The sequence below is a fragment of the Marmota flaviventris genome, chromosome 2, assembly GCF_047511675.1.
Source record: "Marmota flaviventris isolate mMarFla1 chromosome 2, mMarFla1.hap1, whole genome shotgun sequence".
NCBI classification, from domain to species: Eukaryota; Metazoa; Chordata; class Mammalia; order Rodentia; family Sciuridae; genus Marmota; species Marmota flaviventris.
This window is the reverse complement of record NC_092499.1, coordinates 14581231-14600266: the sequence shown is the minus strand read 5'-3', so window position 1 is coordinate 14600266 and position 19036 is coordinate 14581231.

Sequence of the window (19036 nt, the reverse complement as noted above, 5' to 3'; positions counted from 1 at the left end):
TGCCACCCTGCAGCCTGCAGCCTGCTGTGGGCAGCGGTGTCCCAGGAGAGCTCCCTCCCCAGCATCTCCCCGCACAGCCCCCGCTCGGGGGAGCCTGAGGGGTACCGCCCCTGAGCTCCTGACTCCCCCTCTCCTGGAGCCTTCCAGCAGCCCTGGAGGGGCGGGGCGGGGCTGGGGCTTCCATGACACAGATACAGGCCCAGGGCAGAAGAGGTCAGCAGCTTAGCTACTGAGAGATGCAGGCTCTGGGAGATGCAGAAGGAGAAATAGAGACTCGATTCTCAGCCTCTTCCTCCAGGCCCGTGAGCAGAGCCGCACTCTCTTTAAGGCAGCCCAGGGTCAAAGCTTTGAGTGATTTCTCTCTTTTTTTTTTCTCTTTCTCCCTTGAAAACAATTCAGGGTTTTTGCGTTTTTGTGTGTGTGTGTGTGTGTTTCCACAGGGACTGAAAAAAATCTCTGCTCTGGAAAGTCAGGGGAGAGTCCAAGTTTCCAAGGGAGGCAGCCTGGGCAGCTGGGCGTGGGCTCTGTCCTGCCTTTGGTGCAGAGGTCGCTGGCCTGTCCCCTCCGCCCGACTCACCCAGCCCCTCCTGGGCCTCGTGCCCGCTGCGCTTCTCAGTGTTGTTACTTTTCTGAGTTAAGACTCTGCGGTTTTTAACTGCGACTCCGGGTCCCACCCTGGTCGGCCTCCATCTGGGTCCCACTGACGGGCAGCGTGAAGGGATGGAGGTTAGACTCGAGGCCCCGTGGTGCTGGTGATTCAGGAAAACACACTGGGTGTCTATCAGAGAGGGGCCTTAGAAGTCTTTACAGAGACCTAGAGTATAGGATCTGATTTTTGAAACGTGGGTGTAGAAGTTAGTACTGGAGTTGTGCAAAATATGGTAAAAGCATGAAAATGCTGAATTTGGTGCTTCGACTGGCTGACTTTAGGAGTTCAGCCTCCCAATGGGCCTCTGCCTCCCTCCGGCCTCTCCCGCCTGATTTCAGCATGGTAGCCAGAGCAATTGTGGGGAAATTTGGGGCACACGTATTTAGGACAGGGGTCAGAAAACTTTCTCTAAAGGGGCAGATAGTAATGTCTCAGACTTTTCTGGGATTTCCTGGATGCTACTCAACTTACTGTTGTAGCACAGAAGCAGCCACATGGACAACAATGAGTGGGCGTGGTTGTGTTCCAATAAAACTTTATTTATAAAAACAGATGGTGGGCCAGATCTGACCTGGGTGCTGCTGTTTGTCACCCTCTGTTTTAGAAAAAGGACAGACATAGAGGACCAGCACAGGGGGTATTCAGAGACGGAGGTACGGGGGGGCTTGGTGAGAGAAGCAGGTGGGCTCGGGGTGAAGACTTGAGAATCAGGCACCCCACTTAGAACATCACAGGGTTGGGAGGGACACACTCACTGGTCCCCCATAATGGGGGCGGGGAGTTAGAAGGAGGCTCATTTTCATTTATGGCGTGAAAGTCCCCTAACAGTGACAGGTGAGGTCCTCATCCTCAGAGGCATGCACGCGGAGGGCAGCGGGGGACTGGACTGAGTTCTCCTTGGCTCCCAGTTCTGCCTTTGAGGAAGAAGCTGTCTCTGCTGAACCCCCTCCAGGTTCCCTTGTTTCTCAGAGCAGAGGCCGAGGACCCCACAAAGGCTGACCCCTGCTCATGCCTCCTCCCTCCTGCCATCCTCTCCCCGCAGCCTCTCCCACTCTCATCTGCAGCCCTGGGGCCTCTGGACTGTCCCTGTTCTGGCTGATCCCTTTAGAGTCTTGTCCCCAGACCTCCTTCTGCCTGTGCCGCCGAGTCCTCAACCTGTCCCCTGTCTCCCCGTCAGTGCCTGCTACTGCTCATTGTGCCGTGGGCCCCTTCCCTCCTGGAATGTCGGACCCAGGACACAGGGACTTGGTTACTGCTGCCTCCCCGTGTTTAGCGCCTGGCGGACGTAGGTGCCAGCCCGGTGGTGGCATTTCCAAAGACGGTCCCCAAGCCCTTCCCCTCCCACTCGCCCCTCTTCTAGCACGATGCTGATGCTCCCCTTGCCTTGGCAGACGTGGGGCTGTCAGAGGTCAGATGCAGAGACTTTCGAGCCTGGGTCCTGCAAGGCCACACGGCTTCTGCGTGTTCTCTTGGGCTCCACACACTGGCTCCAGAGGAAACCCTGCCAGGTTCCCATCCCAGCTTTGTGACCCTGGCCAAGCACTTAACCTCTTTGAACCTCAGTCTCTTTTTTTCTTTTCTTTTTTTGGGGATTGAGCCCAGGGCCACTTTACAACTGAGTTACATCTCCTATTCTTTCTTATTTTTTATTTTGAGACGGGGTCTCACTAAGTTGCAGAGGCTGGAATTGAACTTGCAATCCTCCTGCTTCCTCAGCCTCCAGAGACTCCAGGATCACAGGCATGTGCCACCAACCTGGCTTCTGAGTGTCCGTTTCTGATCTCAGAAGTGGGGGATGGCGGCAGCCCCTCTGGGACTGTCCAGAATGGAGGAGGCAGAGGGACTCAGGTGCTTTGCTCCGCGCTCAGCCACGGTAGGTGTGACAGCAGGAGCTGTCATCGTTGCTACCTGACCTGCTGAGGTCATAAAGCCAGCCGAGGCAGAAGCAGCCCTGCGTCCCCGTACCCGCCCAACTCGGACGGCCCTCCCCTCCCTGAACCCCTACCTGTCTTGGGTGGCCCGTGGCCGAGGGTTCTCCCTAAGTGATGGTGCCCCTGCCTTCCCTCCCAGCCCCCATCACCTGGAGGAGCCCGGGGATCCAGGCGGAGCCGGCGCCCGCTGTGGCTCCTTACTGGGCAGATCCAGTGGAGCTCTTCCTCTCCATCCTGCAGACCCCCCCCATCCCTCCTGTCCCACTAGCAAGACAGAAAACCAGGTCCCCAAAAGGAGAGGGTATTGCAATCTGGCTTTTGAGTCCAGATCAAAATGGACCAAGTCTTAGCTGCTGGAGCCACATGTCCCTTCCTAGCTGCGACCCTGAACAAGGCTCTTTAATCTCCTGGAGCTTGGCTTTGTCATCTCTATTAGGGGGACAGTGAGTGGTACCAGCCCTGGGACAGCAGGTGCTCCCTCCGGGCTCCAGAGCCAAAATCAGATGCCCCTCTGAGGCAACGTGGTGTCTCCCTTCTCTGGGCCCGCAGCCCTGTCCCCTGAAGTCCCAGGTGGGGATGTGGGCACAGGCCTGTCTGCCCTGCACCTTGAGCACCTCACAGGTGCCACTGTGAGTGGCCCGTGCTCCTTGCAGGGATACGGAGAACCAACCTGTGCAGCATCAGCAGACGCTGACGGGTTTGTGACCTGGGACCTGTGGAACTGAGTACCCGGGAGAAAACGTCCCCACCCAGCACTCGGGATGAGCCACCAGGCAGAGGTGGGTGGTGGGAGAGGAACCCTGAGCGCACCTGACTACCAGAGGGTGGCCGGCCACGTCAGGTGGTGTGGCTCAGGTGACTACCCCTTCCCCACCTTAGGTAGTGTGACGGGGTGACTAACCCCTTCCCTGAGCCCAGAAGCCCTGGAGGGACCTCAGTTGAGGAATTTTCTAGAATCCACAGGCCTGAGCGTCTCTCCCTGTAACTTTCTTTATTCTCTTTGTCATTGTCCCATTCTAACCTTTGTTTCATTTGTTCATCTGACACAGTGACCTTGACGTCCCAGGCACCTTTCCAAAAGGACCACTTAGTGCAGCGTCTCTAGAGGGTGGTGCTACTGCTTACCTGGAGGACAGAGAGGTTGAGGGACAGGCTGGGGTCACGTGGCTGTGGGTGGCACGGTGGCCTCGCCCACTTTCTGCCCCAAGGCAGAAATGTCGGTTTGAAGCTTCTGTTCAGACACTGCATTGTCCCCTGAGTCTTCATCTGTAACTGGGACATCAGCGGTAGCTCTGGGGTGCCGCAGGGCTGGGCACAGGGTGGGGGCTCTAACGCCCTCCAGCCCTCCCCTCTCCCAGCGGGCCACCAGGCGAGGCCAACTGTCCTAGTCAACTGGATTCTGCTGCAATGGCAGGCTGGTTGGGGGCAGGGACAAGAGCAGGCTGGGCAGGAGCCCCAGACTCTGGCTCGCCCCACTGGGGGGCCCTTGGCCTGCCTTCAGGAGGCAGGACCTTCCCCACAGGCCAGCATCCCAGCCCCAGGGCTCGGCCTGAGCTGTGGGCTGTTGGCCAGGGTCGGGTGGCCCTAGGTCAGGAGGCCTTCACGATGGCCTGCCCCACCTTTGAGGAAATCCACCTGGAGAGTCGTTCCCCAGAGGGCTCCCTGGCAGTGGAGGCCGGTCAGGCCAAGGTACACAGGTGTGTTTGTGGTGTGCGGCAGGTGGGGGCAGGCGGGGGCAGGCGGGCCGGGCCAGGGGGTCACAGGCCTTCTCCAAAATCACCTTCTGAGCCAGAAAACCCCACCCCAGCCCTCCTGGGACCCCAGTGGAGGGCAAGGCAAAGCCGGGGCACAGATGGCCTTGCTCTAGGAGGAAGGCAGCCAGAGAGGGTGGGCACTGGCTGAAGGTCACACAGGAGCTCTGGCCGCCTGCCATTCTCTCCAAAGAAGGCCACAGCCTCAGGCACACCCAGTGACTTCAAGGACAAAGGGAAGTTCATTTGACAGCTATCAGGGAGGGCCCCTCGTTGGACATACTTCCTGCCACCCCTAAATCCTCTGGCCGAGGGGGCTCGGAGGGGCCGTTTGTTATTGAAAGTTCTAAAGTCCAGCAGCTGGGCCTCCAGCCCCGTCTCCCTGTGTCTTTGGTAAGACATTCAGAATCTTAGGAGTGGCCCCTGGCCTGTTGTCCTGCACCTGGGCCTGGCCGGGCACCGCTGGGCGGAGGTGGGCTGGGCGGCCTCCCTGTCCCCGGCCTGGGGAACGGCACAGGAACTCAGCCAAACACTGACGGCCAGCTAGCCAGGGACGGACAGGTAGCTGCCTCCCAGATCAGCTCCGCCGGAGGACAGGCCCGGCTGCCAGGCCAGTCTCACTCTGCCTCTTCTTCATGACCTTGGCTGGGGAACCCCTCCAGCCTCAGTTTCCTCATCTGAGCCTCGACGGCTGAGCTGATGCTGCCCCGCCCTGACCCTTCGTGGTGAGGATGCCTGGCTGGGCCCTGGGGAAGCCTCTGGTGTGGGGAATCACCTGGGGTGGCCGCCGGGCAGCCCGGGAGGGGAAGCTCATGCTCCTGAGTTGTCATAACAGAGCGGCCTCCGGGCTCCTCCTGTTTACCGAGGCTGAGTAAATACAGCCGGGCCCTGGCAACCGGCACAAAGGGGCCCTTGTGCCGGGCTCCCTGGGCTCCTGCCCCAGCGCAGCCCCAGCTGGGAGCTCCCGGAGCCGCAGGGCGCCTGGCCATGGCCCCTGGGGGGGGGGGCTCGAGAGGCTGCTGAGCTGGCTGCAGGTTGTCTTGGGGAGCCCGGCCCCCAACAGGCAGGAAACAGCCCCATTCTTCAGATCAGTAAATCGAGGCTCGGAGAGGGCCCTGGTTCGGCTTGTCAATCAGAGACAAAGGTGCGCCTGGCTGGGCGGTGGGGCCCTGGTCAGCCCTGGCTGGGGGGCCGTGTCAAGGCCGAGTCCTGGGTTCTTCATTTGTCGTCGGCGCTAACGCTCCCCGCCGGGCTCCGCTGGGCCTCCAGTGTTCTAGAACAGAAGGCCTTCATTCTAGAAGCCCTGAGCAGACGGAGGGGAGTGTTATTTGAGGCCTAGGGACAGACCAGAAGGTGAGAGTCTGGGGCAACGAGGCCTGCCCCTGCCCAGCACGGGCAGCTTGCAGAGCCACGTTGGAACCCGAGGTGGCACCTCCCTGAGCCCCAGCTACTGCGCCTTCCCTGGGGCAGGCCTGGGAAGAGGAGGGGACACACAGGCCCTGTCCTCTGGGCCACCTCACACTGTACGGAAGTGCCATTCTAAGCCAGAAAATGCAGAGTGTCCGATTCAAGAGGAGGCAAAGGACTGGGGGTGTGGCTCAGGGGCCCAGCAGCTGGCCCAGCCTGGAGCCCTGGTTCCATCCCAGCACCTCCCAGCACCGCTGGGGTCAATCAGCCAATTAAGTCAGAGCAGCAGGGGGGACGTGTGTCCCCCACTGGATGAGCAAGGTCAGACCTCCTCCCAGCGTGGGCAAGGAGCGGTCAGGACACTCTGCCCCTGGCTCACGTGGCCCCCAGCACAAGCTCCTCGCACGCTCCGCGTCTGTAAGATGGCCCCTGGTGTTTGGGGGAGGCTCTGAAGGGCTGGAGGAGCGCAGGACGCACAGCAGCCCAACACCCACCGGCTGCTTCTAGACAGAACTGGCCTCGCCTTCCTAAGGCCATTTGGAGACTCCCATCTCGGTTTCAGCCCAGAAACTCCAGATCTGAGGAGGTAGGACACAGGGGCATCTTGTCCTTCGCTCAGACAAAAAGTGGGAATGTTCTGGATGCCCACTAGGGAGGCAGCAATGACGAGATCGGGGCTGTCCCCGCTGCGTGGTGCCTCCCAGCGGCTTGGCCTGGCAGGTGGAGGTTTTGCCCGTCGTCGAGGACAGTTGGGCCTGCCCCTCGGTTGGGTGGACAGCCGCCAGGCCCAGGGGGCCCATTTCTGTGGCATGGGAGGCCCAGATCCTCTGGTGGCGTCTGTGCTGAGACGTGGTGAGGACATCCCCAGCGCTTCCCCTCAGCGGGGACCTGAGGGTGGCCTCCCTTCCCTCCTCTCCCCTCAACTCTAAGCTGCGAAAAGGGACATCAGCAGGCGCAGGACACAGGAGAGGTCCTGGGCTTGGGGCACAGGCGGGGACAGTGGGAAGCAGGCTGAAGCAAGGCAGGCGGTTAGAAGGCCAGGTGGGGGGCGGGCTGGTCCCCTGGGCCTTCTAGGGCCGCCCAATTCACCATCACGGGACCTAAGCAGATGGCATCACGTCAGGAAGGGGGCTCTCTGCTCCCGTCCCTGGGCTCTGGCCACCCCCGTCACTGCCAGGGACTGAGCAGTGACCGGGAGGGGCAGAAGCCAGCTCCCGCAGCACGCGGTGGTCTAGTGCTGCACCACGGCACATGTAGGGGGCTGAGGGCTGTCCCCACGCCCCTGGCCTCTACCCACCCGATGCCGGTAGTGGGCCCTGCCAGGGTGACAGCCAGAAATGCCCCAGACATTGCTAAAGGACCCCTGAGGGACAAAGTCTTCCCCACTTTGAAACCTCAGCTCCACGGTGACCTGCGTGGCCCTGAGCCCCTTTCCAGGGTGAGGTCCCTGTGGCCCCTTCACCCAGCACCAGCCCAGCACGCGGGGCACCCTGAGATGTCAGTAGCAGCTGCAGGGGGCTGGGCCGGGCCTGCCTGCAGGGAGGGGGTCACCCAGGCCTGTCCCTGTGACCAGCCGCCCAGAGCCAAGGAGATGAGGGGAAGCCCTGGCGCCCACCCCTCCCAGCTCTCAGCTCCAGGTGGCCGTGACCAAGACCCGCCCTCGGTGGCCTTGCCAACACGGCTGCTCTCCACACCGTGCACAGAAGCTAGCGGGGGGTGGGGTGGGGTGGGGGGCTGCCTTCACAGCAGTGACCAGGGTCCTGGTGCCTGGGGGTGTGTATGTGGGGGCACAGCCAGGAAAACCGCCCTCCGACACCGCGGAGCGTCGGCACCAGGCCTCTCTGGGGCGGGTTGGCTACCTCTAGAGGCACAGCTGCCCTGGAATCTGGGTCCCTATCCCCTCCCCACGGAGGTCAAACCCTGTGCCTTTTGTGCACCCTGTCCTCACACTGCCCCCTGGAGGAGGGACTGGGGACGGAGCTCATGGGCACCAATGATAGTGTGGCTCTTCCCCTGGCCAGCAGTCCAGTTTCTGTTCAAGGCGACAAGGGACAAACCTTGCCTAATTGGCAATTGCTTCTTTCTCTTACCACGCTGTGCCCCTTTGCTAGATCCTTTCTTTCCCAGCCTCCTCCGCAGCTAGGGTCAGCCATTGACCCAGTTAGGGGCAATGAAATGTAAGGGAAAATCTGTGGGGAGCCTTCTGGGAGAGTTTTGCATCTTCATAAAAGGAATGGGTGTGGCAGGGAACTTTTCTCAGGTTGCTCTTCCCTTTTTTACATGCTGGAATGCAGACATGATGTCTGGTGCTGCAGCAGCCATCTTGCAACCATGCGAATCTTATTTAATACTAAAGATGATGGGCAGAGAGAATGAAATAACTTGGGTCCTTGGTGACCACACCAAGCTTCCAAATCATCTTGAGACTGCCTATGCCCAGGGTCCTAGCAGGTAAATAATGACTGTCTTTATGGCGTAGTTATATTCTATTATTATCAGTCGAACACACCAGAGAGACACTGAGGTGTGATGAGCTTCCTGTGAGCAGAGGCACAGCACCAAGGGTCTCAGCCTTGGTGACCCTCGGCGGTTGCTGAAGAGTAGCAGAGGCCTTCACTCATGGGCTGGCCTGGGGCTCTGCTCAGTATAGAACATGCCACTTGCCCTAGGAGAAAAGGAGGCCCCATGTGTTAGTGTCCCCCACCATCTGCAGCCCATCTGCAGGGACAGAGTGTGGGAACGGAGCACCCTGCTCTAGGCCTCTCTGCTTGGCTCCAGGGAGGGGCGAGCTGTCCAGGACCCTCGGGTGTTCCACCTGACCCTAGGCAGAAGCCAGCTCCCAGAGGGCGTGCAGAGGAGGGTGGGAGGAGGTGGGTGCCTGTCGGTCCAGAGGGTCCTTTCTGGTCCCTGGGGAGCCCCGCTAATGTGGGCGATAATTTCCACAATCCTCACAGGGCTCTATCCCTTTACAGGTTTTTTTTTTGGGGGGGTATGGGGGTTGAACCCAGGGTGCTTAACCCCTGAGCCACATCCCCAGCCCTTTTAAAATATTTTATTAGAGACAGAGTCTCGCTGAGTTGCTTAGGGCCTCACTAAGTTGCTGAGGCTGACTTTGAACTCGAGATCCTCCTGCCTCAGCCTCCCCAGCCACTGGGACCACAGGTGTCACCACACCCGGCCACTCTTTACAGTTTTCAAGGCCGTCCACAGGCTCCAGCAGCTGGCCGGGCCCGGTGGAAGGAGTGATGGGCGCCAATCCTCGGGTGGGGAAAGGGAGAAGCCCCACGGGGCGCCCTGCAGCAGGCTGGGGACCCGGCCCAGGGAGCGGCAGGGCGAGAGGCCGCTGCTGGGTCACCCTGCACTCCGGCTTTCAGTCAGGTGGCTTTCAGGCCAGGGCAGAGGAAGTGTCCCCGTGGCCCCAGCCCTTGGCCCCTGCCCAGCCGAGCTTCCCCTTCCTGAGCCCGCGGCCAGGACAGCCCGGCCGCCGAAGCCCTTCCTTAGTGTCCCCGGCCACCTTTAGACAATTGTGCTGAAAACCTCACAGCACAGGGGACACCATGAGGCTTGCTGTCGTTGTGGTTCTCCACTTAGAAGGCAGCGGGGGTCATGAGCGGAGCCCCCTCTCGCCCCTGGGGGAGCCTCCCTCAGTCTGTCCCTGCAGCTGCGGTGGCCTGGGCCTGTGGCTGCCCAGCGTAGGGTCCAGGGGCCCAGGGTACAGCCGGGGCACCTCCACCCCTGCCAGCCGGAGCTCCCCACATACAGGTGGGGACCCCGAGGCCTTCTGCCCGTCCCAGGCCTCGCCTCAAACACACGCACGTCACCTGCAGGCACAGCGACACGTCTGCACCCACGAGGCCATCGCTGTCCCTGAGACGCTGAGCACAGCCATCATTCCTCTGCCGCCCCCAACGGCTCCTCTGTCCCCCAGCCCCGGCAACCCTCCTCTGCCGTCGCTGGGGATGAGGTCACAGCTCCTGAGCTTCTCCATCTCCCTGGGGAGGCGTCTGTGACTGTCACCCTGTCTGAGGTCCGGCCACGTCCTTGCTGCACCAGAGGTCCACCCTTCCCGGGTGAGGGGCACCCCTCTGTCTGGTCCTTTGTTCCTGGTTGGGGGTGGCCACAGACAAAGCTGCTATGGACACAGATTCCTTCTCTCGGGGACTCGTGTCTGACTTTTTAAGAGACCGACAAGCTCCTCCAGGGTGGCCGCACTGGGGTCAGTCCCCAGGACAGGTGTGCGGACTCCGGGGGCCCCGCCCGTGCTGGTCATTCTGCCTGGCTGGACCAGGGCCGTGAGGGGCATCGCTCTGTGGTTTGAATGCATTTCCCTTGTGACCGGTGATGCTGGACGTTCTGTCATGGACTCGGTGACCCAGATCTCACATTTCAAACTGAACTTGGAATTTTGGAATAATTTCGAACTTTCTAGAAAGTTGTAGAGATTCTAGTTCCCACAAACCCCTCCTTCAGTCCCCCTGATATTAGCCCCTTTATCACAGAGGACATTTGTCACCACGAAGGAACCCACCATGTTCATTACTATTAGCTAGACTCCAGGTGTCCCTCTGGGGTCTCCTCCCTGCCGCTGTCCTCCCCCCATCCCCAGGCAGGGAACACCCCACGCCCTGCAGGTCAGAGCCCAGAGGGGCAGGACAGCCTGACTCCTAACAGGGACATGGGAAGTGCCAACAGATCTTGCTGTCTCTGCAGGGAGGCCGGGACGGCCGAGGAACCAGATGGGTCCTGGTGGGAGCAGGGTGGACTCCGGTGAGTGACCTCATCACAGAGCCTCGGTTTTCCCGTCTGTAAAGTGGGGGTAGTCGTCTCATCTCCCTTTTGTACCGTCTTCAGTTTCTTTGATACACTTCAGCAAGGACATGGCCACGTTGAGAGGAGGGACCTTCAGGAGATGGCCCTGTGTGGTGCCGTTGTCAGGGGCGGGTCCCTCAGCTCCCTCGTCCTCTGCCCCTCTCCTGCTTCCCACCGTGGAGTGACGTGGCCGTCTCCAGACGCTGTGCCCCTCCCGCCACCCCAGCCCCAGAACCGTGAGCCCCACAGGTCTGTCTGACGTCATAGACCACCCTGGTGTGCTGTTAGGGCAGCGCAAAATGGCAGATGGCAGCGATGCCCAGGGCTCTAACGTGCCTGGATGCCAGAGAGCTGAGACCCTGCCCGGCCAGAGCGCGGGGCTGCCCCTGCACCCTCTGGCTAAGGGTCAACCCGTCGGGGCTTCTGGCACTGGGCGCCGTCTGGCAGGTGGGCTTCTCTGGGGGCGCGGCCCCCACTGCTGGGCACAGAGCACAGGGCGGGTTCTAGCACTTCCTCCCTCCAGCCTGGCACTGGTTAGCCAGCAGATGACGTCACAGAGCCGTGGGGGTCAAATGACGTAGGCACAAACATGAGCAAGTGAACTAACCCTCCTCCTGGAAGTCCATCCTGAGACGGGTGACCGGAGATGCCGGGAGGGCAGCTCAGAGTGTGGCTCCTGGAGTCGGGTAACCTGGGGGCGAATCCTACTATAGTCATGCCCAGCCTTGGGCAGGCACCTTCACCTGCATCTGCAAGGACATTGATGCCATGAGGACTAGAGAAGTCAGGATGTGTAGAACACTGTGCAAAAACTGCCTGGTGCATAATAAATGCTCAATAAAATGCGAGCTAGCACAGATCACCCCAGTGCCCGCGGTGTGATGAGGTGAGGCAAGTTGGGGGGCTGGCGGTTGTTTGGGTTAAGCGATCAGCAGCGCTGTGTGATGGGGGTTGTTCTGTCTTCAGATTCCCCAGAAGAGTTTTAGTGTTCTTGACAGCTGCCCTTCTGACTGGGGGGAGGTGAAACCTTAGAGTGGTTTTGATTTGCATTTTTCTGATTGCTAGAGATGATGAACATTTTTCCCTGTATTTTTTGATCGCATGTATATCTTCTTCTGAGAAGTGTGTGTTCAGCTCCTTGGCCCATTTATTGATTGGGTTATTTGTTTTTTTGGTGTTAAGTTTTTTGAGTTCTTTATGTATCCTGGAGATTAGTGCTCTACCTGACATGCGTGTGACAAAAATTTGCTCCCCAAATGTAGGCTCTCTTTCACCTCATTGATTGTTTCTTTTTTTTTTTTAACTTTAGCCAAAAACCCTTTTAATTATAAGACAAAAAAAGAACTTATCATGACCTACTATTCATATATATTGTGAAATTATAATATTACAATAATCATCAAAGAATCACGATATAAATAAAATCCCCATATGAATACATATGTATGTAAAAACTGTATGCTTTATTGCAATAGCAAAGTCTAGATAAATCAAACCATAACAAAAATAATCTCAGCAACTTAGCTAGGACCTTTCTCAAAATACATTTAGACCTACTGTTAGGGCTGTTTACCGGTGACGAGTCCTTGCTTCCCCAATGCTGAAGTATAACACCAGAGAAGCACGTCGAGGCAAGTTTAGAGTGGAGAGTAGAAGCTTTATTAAAGGACAGTAGAAAAGACTTCTCCCCAGAGGAAGAAGGGGACCCAAGAGGTGGAATTTATGGAAGGGCGAGATCTTCCCTTTTTTTTTTTTTTTTACATTTGAATCATTGGGGTATAATCTCTCATTTTTCTAATTGTACAGATTGCAGAGTCACACTGGTCATAGGATTGTTTCTTTTTCTGAGAAGAAGCTTTTTAGTTTGAGTCCATCCTATCTATTAATTCTTGATTTTATTTCTTACTTTAGGAGTCTTGCTAAGGAAGTTGGGGCCAGTTGGGTGGCAGCTATGAAGAATGTAGACGACAATCCATATTAGCAAGGATGTGGGGGAAAGGCACACTCATACGCTGCTGGTGGGACTGCAAATTGGTGCAGCCAATATGGAAAGCAGTATGGAGATTCCTTGGAAAACTTGGAATGAACCACCATTTGACCCAGCTATCCCTCTCCTCAGTCTCTACCCAAAGGACTTACAAACGGCATACTACAGGGACACAGCCACATCAATGTTTACAGAGCTCAATTAACAATAGCCAAACTGTGGAACCAACCTAGATGCCCTTCAGTAGATGAATGGACAAGGAAACCGTGGCATATATACACAATGGAATATTACTCAGCATTAAAAGAGAATAAAATCATGGCATTTTCAGGTAAATGGATGGAGCTGGAGAAGATCATGCTAAGAGAACTTAGCCAATCCCAAAATACCAAAGGCCGAATGTTCTCTCTGAAAAGTGAATGGTGATCCATAACGGGGGGGGGGGGGGGGGGAGATGGTGGAATGAGATGGACATGATTGTCCTGGGTACATGTATGACTGCACTTGTGGTGTGATGCTACATCATGCACAACGGGAGAAATGAAAAGTTGTGCTGCAATTGTGTACAAAGAATCAAAATGCATTCTGCTGTCATATGTACCTAATTAAAATAAATTAATTAGTCAATTTAAAAAATTGCCCGTGGCAAGCGTGGCAGTGGAAAAAAGGTCTCCAAAGATGTCCACATCCTACTTCTAGAACCTGGGAATGCGTTAGCCTACGTGGCAAAAGGGACTTTGAAGAGGTGACCAAATCAAGAATCTTTTTTTTTTTGGTACCAGGGGTTGAAACCAGGGTCCCCTTACCACCGAGCCACATCCCCAGCTCTTTTTATTTTTTGTTCTGAGACAGGGTCTCACTAAGGTGCTTAGGGCCTCTCTGAGTTGCTGAGGCTGTCCTCAAAGTTTTCACCAGCTTCCAATAGCACCGCCCTGCGGAGAGAGATCAGGACTTGTCACAATGGACATCTGAAGGACACTCAGACCACCCGTGTCATCCCCTGCCTCAGACTCCCAGACCGCTGGGATTACAGGGGGCACCACTGCATCCAACCCAATCAAGGATCTTGAGATGAGGAGATGATTCTAGATGCACCAGGGAGGCCCCCTGCGGTTTTAGGTTTCTGACAGTGAGATGGGAAGCAGGAGGGTGGTCAGAGAAGGAGGTGTGACTAAGGTCACTCTGGCTGGATGATGTCATCGCTGGCTTTGGAGATGGAAAGAAGCCATGGAGAAGCTGGAAAGGCAAGGAACAGCTTCTCCCCTTGAAAACTCAGAAGGAACACAGCCCTGCAGTCACCTTGAGTTTTGCCCCTTGAGACCCATTTCAGACTTCTGACTTCCAGAACTTCTAGATAATAAATGAGTGCTGTGTTTCTTGGCAATTTATTACAGCAGCAAGAGGAAGTTAAAACGGTGTGTATTTTATAATCATAAAAGAAAAAAGCTGTTTGCTAGAAAAAAAAAAGAGCTATAGGTAATTGTATTAGTTAGTGACGTGTTACTATAACAAAACACCCGAGGTAGCTAACTTAGTAAGAAAGGAGGATTATTTAGCTCAGTTTTGGAAGCTGCAAGGGCACGGTGTCTGAATCTGCTCAGTTGTGGTGGGGACCTCATGGTGAATGGTGGATGGCAATGTCAAGATAACGGGTCACATCTCTAACAGGAAGCAGAGAGGCTGCATGCAGGGAGCTCCACCCTGTATAACTAGCCTCCTGTGAGAACTACCAAGGAGTCTTATGAGAAGGGCCATGCCACCTGGGACCTGAGGACCTCTGACCAGGTGCCACCTCCAAGGTTTTCACCAGCGTCTAGTAGACCGCCCTGCAGAGAGAGATCAGGACTTCAGTCACCATGGACATCTGAAGGACACACCGGCCAGTTAGCCTCATCCCTCCCTGGAGCTCTGCCCGCTGCCAGTGCAGACAGGAGCAGCCCAGACCCAAGGAACAGCCTGGCCCAGGGTCTTAGAAACAATGGAGTGAACTTTATAAAACATCTATTAAGTCGACAGCCGGAGAGTTTAAAGACCTGAACTGAGAAGTCTCGTTGTTCTTGAGACGTCTACACGTTTCTCATTTGATTTTATTGTTTTAAAAAACTGTCAGTTACATAAAAATAGTTGTAAAAAATTAAGTTAGTTACATTTGGACAGCCGTATTTTAAGAAAAGCCCTGGAGGGGACGTAAAGTTGTTTCATATCTGGGTCAGGGCACCTGTCTTCCCCGCGGGGCCGGCTCCTGATGGCCCATTCCAGGACGGGCTGGGCCTAGAGATCTAACAGATGACTCAGGGGACCCTGAGCCTCGGGCGTGTGCTCACCGTCCCCCTTAAAGACAGAGAACCCGGGACTCCCTCAGGGTGGGCACCTTCTTATCACTCAGTGTCACCGCCTTGCAGAGGTGTCCCCCTCTTGGCTTAAACTGGCCTCCACTCCTCCCTGAAGTGGCTCCCGAGGTTCCCCCCGTCGGGTGCTCGTCTCGTTTATTTATTCCTACTGTTTATTTGCTCTCTGTCTCCCCAGTCCCCAGCTCCCCAGGCCAGGTCCCTGGGTCTGCTGCAGGTGCAGTAGTGGGACGAGGAGGCTGGGTTGGGACTGTCACCCCTGGGCCAGCTGTGCCTGGTGAACCTCAGGGGGTTCTTCTGGGTGCCCCCTGTTCCCAGATGCAGCTCTGGGGCAGCAGGGCTGGGGCCTGAGGCTGAGGCCCAGGTTTCACTTCCCTTGTCCTGCCGTGGCCTGGGGGTGCCGTGTGGGAGAGCAGGCCTGGCCTGGCCTGGGGACGATAACGAAGGTGTGGGCGGTCCAGTGGTGTGACGGGTACCCTGGCAGAGTACGCACGTGCCCAGGCGCACTTCACGTACAGTCGGAAGCTTTGCAAGACCTTGTTCTCCCCACTTGGCAGATGAGCCAACTGAGGCTCAGAGAGAACCGGTGACTACCTAAGATTCCTCAGAGCGCACGCAGGAGGCCAGGCCCGGGTTCAGCTGCAGCCCAGCTGGCCCCACGGCCCGAGCCCCTGGCCCTCACACGGGGCCTCTCAGGGTGGGCCTCTTGCCTCTGCTCAGGCCTCAGCTGGACCCCGAGCCCAAGGAGTCCTCTGTGGCTGTGGAGGACAAGGTGAGAGGAGGCCGTGGTTGGGGGGCCCCTAGGCAGGCCTCGGTTGAGCTGGCGTGGTGGGCAGGGAGGGGGGAGCCTCGGCCCAGCACACCCCTGCCCCCCACAGCCCCCACCTTCTCCCCCACACGGAGCAGGGCGTGGATTCCCGTCCAGGTCTCCAAAGCACTGTGGGAGGAGGAGGGGACAGGAGGCGCAGTCCCCCTCCCGCTGCCCGGTGCTCTCACAGCAGCCTGTGCCAGGCAGGAGGGAAGAAGAAAATCCCTGATGGCACAGCCCTGGCCAGGACTACGCTGGGTCTGGACCGGGCTCTGTTAAAATGTCCAGCGGCCCTGAGAGGCCCTTGTGCGTTGGAGGCCATGTGACCAGGTAGAACTGGGATTCCAGCCAGATCTGTGCGACCCACAACCCAGTGGTCACCGGAAACATTAGTGTCCTCAGGGGGTCAGGGGCCAGATGGCAGAAGATGGGGGAGGGGGTTCGTGAGGCCGCGGCAGCCGGCAGGCCAGCTGGGACTCCTGGCCACCTCCCTGCAGCCAGCTCACTCAGGAGCTGAGTGACAGGCCTGGCCCTGAGCCCCCTGTGGTGGTCTTGGGGGTGGGGGTCCTATTGTCCCCTGCCTGGCACTCCACAACCCTGCTGGCCACCTGCTGGCTCATGTCCCAGCCTAGAAGCAGGTGACCATCCCCATCTAACCATGAGGCCCAAGAAGGACAGTGACTCAGGACGGCCCCCAGGGAGGCACAGAGCTGGAGCAGGTCCCCCAGGTCGTGTCCTTGAGGAGGGGACCCCAGTCTGATCCCCAGAGGCCTTCTGGGGGAGCCCATTTCTGTGTGAGGTGTTTCCAGGGCGTCCTTTTCCTGATCCATCTAGTGAGACCCAGGTGGGGGCAGCAGGAAATGAGTGACCAGGGTAGGAGGAAGGTTGCTGGCCGCAGAGGCAGCTCTGAAGAGTGACCTCCGGGGCCGGGCCCAGCTGCTGTGCAGGTGGGGGTGTGTGTGGAGGGTCCTGGTGGCCACTGCAGCCTGTCCACCACCCGTCCCTCCTCTGACAGGACCTAGGCAAGGTCTCAGGGTTTGCCTGGAGAGTGAGGGTGCTTTTGAGGTAGGAAGGGGGACAGGGAGAGGAACCAGAGAGGGGCCAGGAGGGAGTGAGGGAGGGGTGCAGGGAGTGGCACCGGTAGCCACAGGGCGGCCATCGCGGGTGCGGTGCCCAGGGAGCTGTTTACAGCCTACAGCATGACTGGTGCTTGGCAAGGACAGGGTGTCCTGTGGGCAGATGGCACGGGACAACCTAGGCTGATGTGTGACCATCCTGAGGAATCTGGGCTGTTCCAGGAGGTCACAGACATGGACACACACACAGCCTCCCTTGGGCCGGGAGGAAGGCCAGGGGCTCCCAGCCCGAGCCTCCCCTCTCCAGCCTGGAGCGGGTGCCGAGCCCTGGCCGCTGCCCGGGCTGAACTCTGCAGACGAGTGGAGCCACGGTACAGTGAGGCCGGGGGCAGGAGGGGCCTGCGGTGGCTCCTGAGCACAGGGGCCTCTTCTTCTCCTTCTCTCTCTCCTCCTTCAGGGACCCTGTCCTCAAATTCCACTTGCCCTCCAGGCCACCGCTGTCCAAACCGCTTGTCAGCTCCGGCTGCCGCCAAAAAACAGAAACGAGATCGAGACCCACACATGGGGTGGCGCCAACAAGAGAAATTTATTTCTTACAGTTTTGGGGACTGACTGGAGTCCAAGGTCAAGGTTCTGACGATGTGGTTGCGGGTGCGGGCTCTCTTCCTGGCCTGCAGACGGCCACCTCCCACTGTCCTCACATGGCTGGGCTCGCTGGCTGGCTGGCTCTTTGGTGGCTCATCTTTTAAGGACACTGACCCTATTAGATAAGGACCCCACTTTTATGAGCTTGTGGGACCTTGATTACTCTTTCATGGCCCCGTCTCCAAATATGGTCACACTGGAGGCGAGGGCTTCGTCATATGAGTTGGGAGGGGGACAGTTAGGTCCACAGTACAGTTCTAGTCAAGATCTCTGCTGAGCTCATGTCACCAGGCCCGAGGTCAGTCACAGACCTGCCTTGCTGGACCTGTGGGCACTGAAAAAGAGCCGTCCACCTTCTCCTTGAAATTTGGCCTGCGCTTGGCTTCTGAGGCTCTGCCCCCAGCCTTAGGCTCCCGCAGAGCTGACCTTGCTCCTCTTGGCCGTCTCCCCCTGCCCGGCCCTCAGCTCTGACCTCTTGGTCCCGTCAGGCCCATGGCTGCCCGCTCCCTGTGGCTGACGCTCGGTAGCCACACCTCACCTCCGACTCCTGCGCCAGCCCACCTGGCCAGCTGCCCGCTCCCTCGGGGGCCCCAGGACAGACTCCCGGCTCCTCCTCCCTCCCTAACCAGAAGGGCGACAGCTCCATTTGCCAGAGCTCAGGACAAAGTCCTCACCACCCCCAACTCCTTCATGCCTCAGGTTCTGCATGGGAGAAATCCTTTTGCTCTGTCTTCAGAGCATCAGAAACCCAACCCCTCCCGCCCACTTCCTGGGTGACTGCAGGCGCCTCTGAAGGTCTCCTGGCTTCTGCCCCGTGGTCAGTGGGATAAGTCCCCTCCCCACTTCATCCTGTGGAAATGTCGCCTCCACCTCATGAGGCCAAAGAGGCCTTGCAGCTGGGAAGCGAAGGCGGTCCTGGTGGCAGTGACCCTAGGCTGTCCTGGGGTCAGAGGTAGAAGGTGCGCACTGACGGAAGCAGGAGGAGGCGCGGGCCAGGAGCCAAAGGAGGAGGAAGCTTCCAGAAGCTAGTGAGGAAAAGGATTCTCTCCTGGAGCCTGCAGAAAGCGCAACACGAACAGACCTTGATTTTAGACTTCTGAATCTGTGTGGTTTCAAGCCAGTAAGTTGGTGGAGATTTCTTACAGCAGCCAGAGGAGACGCACACCTTGAACGTGGCCCTTGCAGCCCTGTGGGTCTGGCCCATGGAGACCCTGGCCTCTGCTCGCTCCTTCAGCCTTTACTACCCACAGTGCCCTCCTGCCCCTGGGCCTTTGCTCCTCCTGTTCCTGCTTCCTGGGGTACCCCTCCCCCACAGATCTACCTGACTCACTGGGGCCACATGCCACCTCTAGATGGAGGCTCCCCTAACCTGAGTGGCAGCCGGGCCACTCCCTGTCCCCTCACCTTGCTTGTCTTTCCCCGGCATGTTATCCCCATGTGGGAGGGGTCTGTCCCTCAGCGCGGTCCCCACAGTGTCCAGAGCGCTGTGTGCGCAGTAGAAGGCTGTTGGACGAGGGACTGAGTGAACACGGGGGTGAGTTTTGCAGAGGGGACTGTGACCTGGGAAGGGGACTGGCTGGCTGGGGTCGGGTCAGCGCTGCTCCTAGAGAGGCCCGTCTCCCATC